The following is a 6726-nucleotide window of genomic DNA, read 5'->3' on the forward strand; positions in this document are numbered from 1 at the left end:
CTTCATGCAGTGTTTATTTTCTGCTGCTGTCTTTGTTGGTGTGTTTTTGTGCTACAGGACCTTTTACCGCTTCACATATGCAAACATCTGCTGACAGCGTGGAAGCTACCCCCCACTGCTCCTACATTTCACTGAGAAGACATGTTTGGTGTTGACTTGCCAGCTGTGTTCTCCCTTATGGCTGTCAGCCGTCATGGCTGCTATTGCATACGCTTACCCCAGACCCGTGTTTGGGAGGAAGAGCAGGCGAAGCTGAACTAAAAACAGGAGGACTAATGCTGACTCTGAGGAAAGTGAAGCCATTCAAGTGTTTCCAGGTATAAATCTCACATTGAAAGTGTCTGAAGCACCGAGAGACACGAGCAAATGTCCAAATGAGACTGGCAGGTAGATTAAAGGATGGTTTCATCATGACATCTGAACATCTGAAGGACTACGTCAGCCACTGCAGTAGGCCTGTAGTTACGACGATCCCAAGACCCTCTAACCGAGGAGCTCCACTCCTGTGGGACTGTACAAGGACAGTGGAGAGGACAAGCACAGCACCAGGAGCCATTTTAATTAGTGTGTTCTCCAAACCATCTGGAGCAGAGAAGACGAGGGTGTGTTTGCTGTCGTGAAGACGACTTCGGGAAGGATTTTTAAAAAGAAAACATGTTTGAGCAGCGGTGGCCAGAACGCCCACAGACCTGAGGGAGGCGGTGAGCTGAGCTGGGCAGTGTTTGCTGATCGTGACTCACCGCTTCAGCTGTTTCAGCAGGATCATTGGGAAGACCTTCATCGACTCACATTTTATTAGGAGTAATCATGAGACATCAGAAAATATTCCATAATTCTGTAATGATCCGGAATAGATGTCAGGACCTCATGAGGCTCCGCCCTGAGAGGGTCCGCTCCTTTCTGTAACGCCGGGTGTGAGGAGCAGACTTCTATAGAGAGACCAGCCGCTGGACCGGCGGTGTCCTCTGGCTCCATGGAGCAGACCTACTTTAGCTAGAAGTGTCGGCTGTGCGTGACGAACTCCCAGCCTGCTACTGGGAGGACCTCAGCCTCTGAGCGGTTGGAAACTGCCTCAGTCACGCCAGGCCGCTCAGTCAGAAGTAAACTCCTCCAGGCTCCAACCATCACCAGTTCTCTTCTTCATTCCAACCAGACTCCAGTTCTGCTAGTCCACCGCCATCCGGCCCTGTTCAGCCACCACTTCCTGTCTCTGCCACCCGTGCCACGCCTCTTCTGCACGCAGACCGCTGACCCACAGCTGCAGTAGCCGCCGAGCCCCGCCAGCGGCCCGACGACGGGCTGATGAACTGTTCAGAGTCAGTGTGAGTGCAGGCAGTGAGGTGCAGCCTCGTCCCTGCTGTTTGTTGGACTGCTTCATTAGACCAGTCAGCTGTTATCCGGTGCTTTGGTGCCGCACAGTCGTTGCAATAATAAGACATTGCCTTCATAGCCTCTGTACTCTGAAGCCAAACATTTAGGCAACAACACAAACATCATGTCTGAAGTTGCTGCGTCGGGTTAGGGTTAGGGTTAACACCTAAACGCTGAAGCATTAAACACCGCGGGTGCCATCTTCTAAACTGTTGTGCCTTCATTACTGCAGAGAGATGCTTCCTCACCAGTGATGCTTTCCTCTTCCTGTGCAGCATCACTGGTTTGTTCTGATGGCAGAACTTCCTATAGTCCATGAGAGGATACAAGAGGAAGCATCTCTCGGACGGTCCCAGTCATACGTTTCAGCTGTGCAGCCTTTATTCTCACCGCCGAGCGTGGTCTGATCCACTGAGCCCGTAGGAGCCATGAGGTGTTGATTTATCTCCCTTCCCACGGCTCTGCACTCCGAGCCTGGAGAGGAGCTAATGATGCGCTACTGCAGCTATTTAAACCCCCGCCTCACCGCTGCTTTAAATATGGAAAGCCAAGTGAGAAATCAGTGGTGGATTTTCTGCTGTGATTCCGTCGGGACACACACTTCCCTCACAAGTGTGAGTGGACAAGGAGGAGTCCGGGCTCTAGACTCCCTCACCCTCACCTGCTGCTCTTAAGCCTGGTTTATGCTTCTCCGTCAGCTCCGCAAGGGACAGACACGCACGATACTTCTCCGTCTCCTGGAGAGTGTTACAAAGCAATTCCCCGGCAGGACACCAGAGGGCGTAGTGCTGTTCTGTGGTATCATGTCATGTATCGGTCCAGGATGGTGTGTTTATATTGTGTTTTTTGTGTATATAAGAGACTTTTAACACGGACATATTTGTCTCTCATTCTCCCACCGCTTCATGTGCTCCCCACCTCTAAACCCACGTTTCCTGTCATTTCCGTCCACCAATAAAACGCTTGCTGCGCATCTTTTCACTCCTCCAGTCACGGGAGGATGAAACGTTCATATTTTTAGAGTTTTTTCGCGAGGTATTCTTCAAGCTTCTCCGTATCTGCCGCTAGTTATCCTCGGCTCTCTTTGCAATGGCGGCGCTGTAAACAACAGCGGCGTCCTGACCAATCACAAGCTTGCGTAATCCGTTTCGTTCGACGGATGTTTAAGAAAGTGGGCTCGACTCCGTACGTCCTTGCGTGCCTGCCGGAGCCCTACGCAAGGACGGATAATGGCGTTGCGTGTCTCCGCACTGACGCAGACGGAGAAGCATAAATCAGGCTTTACTCGTGTTCATCCACTTTAAACATAGTTTCATCCAAAAGCAGAGATACAAGTGAAGCTGAAACAATCACGTGGAGCTGCGTGTTGAGACAGAGCGCAGAGGCAGCTGAGAGCATCGTCGACCTGCAGCACAGCGGGCGGCTTTACTCGTCTCTAAGGAGACGAAACAGCAAATCTGAACCTAATCACTTCGTTTACAGCCCAGACTAAGCCCGTCACGTTCACTAACTACAGCATCATGCTGGGAACGATGGGTGATGTGCAAACCTGTCAGCTTGTATCGATCAGCTCCAGGTTAACGCCGTCTGAACCTCCTAACAGGGTCCCTTTTGCGTTGTGAAAGTCTGTAAAGGTGTGGACACGCGCCCGGGTGGCAAACTGGCCTTTTCAGAGTGAAGCTGTGGGACTCCTCTGAGATCGGCCCTGTTAGGAGTGAAAAACTGCCAACAAACATGGTGTCATTCCCCCAGAGGGAAACAGCCATCGTTCACAGGTTCCAGTGGTTTATGACAAGCCGCTCCAGCTGGGAGCAGACGGGCCTCTAACAGAGAAGCCTGCTGCTGCCGGCGGCCGGCGCTGTTTCTGACGCTTCTCTGATCGGGTCTGCCTCGCTGCGCGTCGTTGGAAGCAACAGCCATTAGACTCCAGAGCTGGTGTCAGGAACTTGTTTACTTTAACTTCTCCACAGAGACAGAGCCTGGAGACCAGGGGGGCGTGTCTCATTACTGCTGTCCACTCCCACTTTCAGCATGCTGGGGTGCAGCCTACGGATCAGAGATGAACACTGGAAAGGCTTTTATTTGTCTTTGGATGTTCTTGTTTCTAACTGCAGTTGTTGCTTCTTTTAAAACACAGGAAAGTTTTTTTTAAACATATTTGGCGTGTTCGTGCTGTGTTTAGTTTCAAATCCCATCTTTCAGCTCTTTTTAAAACACAGGAAAGGTTTAATTACCTGCAACGTTTCGTTTGCGGCTGCAAACATCGTCAGGCTGACGCCGATGGTGACCGTCTGTCCGCGGGCAGCAGAGGACGTTGCCGCCCTCTGCTGCCCGCTCTGCCCTCTCCGACGATGCAGTCCCATGTGCGGTCCAACGCATCAGCGTCCATCAACATCAGCTCTGAGGAAGTTTGCAGTCAGCAAACGAAACTGTCAGCAAGGTAAAAAAAACCTTTTCTGTGGGTTTTATTTATTCATCATTTTTATTTATTTGGGGCTAAAACAGTTTTAGTTCAGCAGCTTTGGAGTTTTGACTCGGCTCAGGCTGGTAAATCCAAGAGTAGTGACATAATATAATAGTTGGAATAATGATGAAAGTCATTTTCAGAACAACCTGCTGAAAACAAAGTCAACGACGACCTTTCACCTGTAAAGACAACGTTTGTCTGCTGGGACTCACACTTCCCAGAAGGCTCTGCTAACTCCTGGAACAACAGTTTTCTTGAGGAAGCTAAGCCGCAGCTCTGAGGGGGAAAGCACGAGCGCCTGCTTGTCCGTGTTTCACAGCTTTCTGCTTGTCTCGGGAGGTGAACTGCTGGCCTGTGTGATGCTGTGATTGCAGCTTGTTTTGGGGCCACCTTATGATGGAAAGCTGCACAAAAACACCAAACTGAAAAGGTTGAAAACATTGTTACTCACAGGAACCAGCGGCACGGCGGTGAATGCTAGCTGCGTTTGGCTAACCAACAAGCTCCAGCTTCAAAGCCAGAGGGAGGCGGAGGCTCGGAGACCATCACAGGAACGGCTTAACTGGACTGCTGTGGGAGTTTCAGCAGCACCTTCATGTCTCTGAAGAACCCGAGTCAGACCCTGCTTACAGCTGAAAGTTTGTGATCCATGTGAGGACATCTAGCTGGGTTGCACTGATTTTCCGCCTGTATGAGACTGGAAAGACCAGAGGGGTGGAACACTCGTTTATGGTCTCCAGTAGGAAGGATCGCCTCTTCTCAGGGGGGAAACACGCCGGTGCACCATTTCCAGGACATGAAGTTACCCACATCAGAGCTGAGCTTCAGACGGCAGGATCTGAGTCTTACTTCCTGATATCTGGACATCTCGCCTCTGATTGGCTAACAGCAACACAACTCTACCACTGACTCGGTCTGCTCTGCAGCGTTGATGTTTTACCTCCACCAATAACACAAGCCTGGAGGAGTTCTGCTGTGTGGTGGAGTTGCTAATGTTAATTTAGCTTCTACTAGCTGAGATGTTCTCTGCTGTTTCCTGGACTAAACCAACAACAGCCTTCCCCGTCGTGAGTCCAGATGGGTGAGTGCATGAATGTTAGTGACAGGGTGACGTAGATCTGTCAGGATTTTCTATCCTAGAGTTTCACCGTCTGTTTTCTATCAGAAGCTACTGCAGGAGATAGGTGTAGGAGACTATTTTGTATCAGAAGCTACTGCAGGAGACAGGTGTAGGAGACTATTTTGTATCAGAAGCTACTGCAGGAGATAGGTGTAGGAGACTATCTTCATGTTCAGCCTGCATGAGACACTCAGAGCGACCCGTTAGGATCAGAATCATTAAAACATGGTTCTTCGGTGTTCCACACCTTTGGTGCTGGGATGGCTCTCAGTCATCGAGACACGGTTCAGAAACAATTGCAACTGATCTTCATTTTTCCTTGAAGAGTTAAGAAGTTTATGGGTTGATGGAAGATGCAGAACAGCGTTTGAGCTTTACATGCTGGTTGGGTCCATTTGGATATCCGACTGAACTAAAAACACCTCAAATCTTTTCTCTAGTCTGGAAATTCAAGAGTTTTCCTAAAGTGTCTAAAACACGTGTTATAGAGCAGTACACCGTGCTGACATGGGTCCAAGCTGAACTTTGTTGTTGATTTTAGATGCAGCAGCAGAACCGAGGAGAAGTTGATTTGGAGCCGGACCTGCTGGTCCATCGAGGGTCCAGAAGGAGTACTTGTGTTCAGATAACGCCCTTCCTTTCTCTGTGGACTCCTGAGCAGCTGACTAGTTCCTGCTTTTACTTCAAGTCCTTCCCATTAGTTCTGGTTTTCTGTGTCGTGTTTAAACATCGTTTAACCCGACGCTGTTCTTATAAAACTGGGTTTGTGTGTGGAGGGTGCTCTAGAGGGACGCTCAGGCCTGGTCCTGGAGGTCCAGTAGAACCATGTTCAGGTTGAACCCAGCGTCAACACACCTGACTTCAGTCAGCAGGTGATTAGCAGGCTTCTGCAGCGCCTGAAGAGCTGCTGCACCGGTGAATCAAACAACTGAATGAGGTGTGCTGGAGCAGAGAAACCACAGCCCTCCAGGACCAGGATGGAGGAGCACTCCTAAAGCCATCAATACTTTAATTACATGATGCATTATTTTTGTTTATTTGTTGTCTGTAGGAGAAAAGCTCAGGCTCTCTGTTTCAGGAGGCTGAGGATGTCTAGGGAGGGGGAGGGGCTTGGAGTCCTCCTCATTTGTATTCATGAAATGCAAACATCTCTCCTCTGGTTGGTTAATAGCAGCATGACTCTTCCGCTGCCTTCGTTTGCTCATTTTCTGATCTAAAAAGGAAACTTTGATGTTTTATCTCCACAAATAACAGAAGCCTGAACAGTGCCCACCATGCTTGGAGTTGCCAAAGGTTAGCTTCTGCTAGCCTAGATGCAATTTGCTCTCTCCTTTCTGTGGGCGGGCTCAAGCCGAGGTGGGCGGAGCCATGACTGTCCTTTTCCTTTCCTGATGGAGTGGAGGAACATGCTCATCAGGCACATGCACCTGGAATGGCTGACTACTTCAGAGAGAACAAGTATTAACTGGTTTCCCAGGTAACGAGATCTTGGCGTCTGAAGTGCGACAGACCTGATCCTAATTCTGTTAGCTGGACCTGTGACCGGCACCGTGGCACAAAAACACCAAACGCTACTGTTGATTACACTTTTATTTCATCACCAAACACGACAGTACAGTGGGATAAGTTACGGTCAAATCTGACTTTCACTCGATAAAAGCTTTAAAAAGAAGTCAAATAAAAACAGGGAGACAGTCAAACAGCCTCACCGGGACCTCTTCTGGTTTTCTGGAGATAACGTAGAAGATCAAACTCCAGCCAAAGCAAA

The 6726-nt window shown here is 49.5% G+C and overlaps 1 protein-coding gene across 1 annotated transcript in view; it reads right to left on the reverse strand.

The window, feature by feature from the left end:
* Positions 1-6533: 6533 nt before the first annotated feature.
* Positions 6534-6726, reverse strand: part of tsnare1 (T-SNARE Domain Containing 1) — a 259913-nt gene continuing 259720 nt past the window's right edge. Inside the window, exon 12 of the mRNA XM_070551261.1 lies at positions 6534-6726. This exon is cut by the window's right edge and continues 148 nt beyond it. The gene's annotated coding sequence lies outside the window, so the exon portion shown is untranslated.

This window comes from Nothobranchius furzeri, chromosome 5 (genome assembly GCF_043380555.1).
Source record: "Nothobranchius furzeri strain GRZ-AD chromosome 5, NfurGRZ-RIMD1, whole genome shotgun sequence".
Lineage (NCBI taxonomy): Eukaryota > Metazoa > Chordata > Actinopteri > Cyprinodontiformes > Nothobranchiidae > Nothobranchius > Nothobranchius furzeri.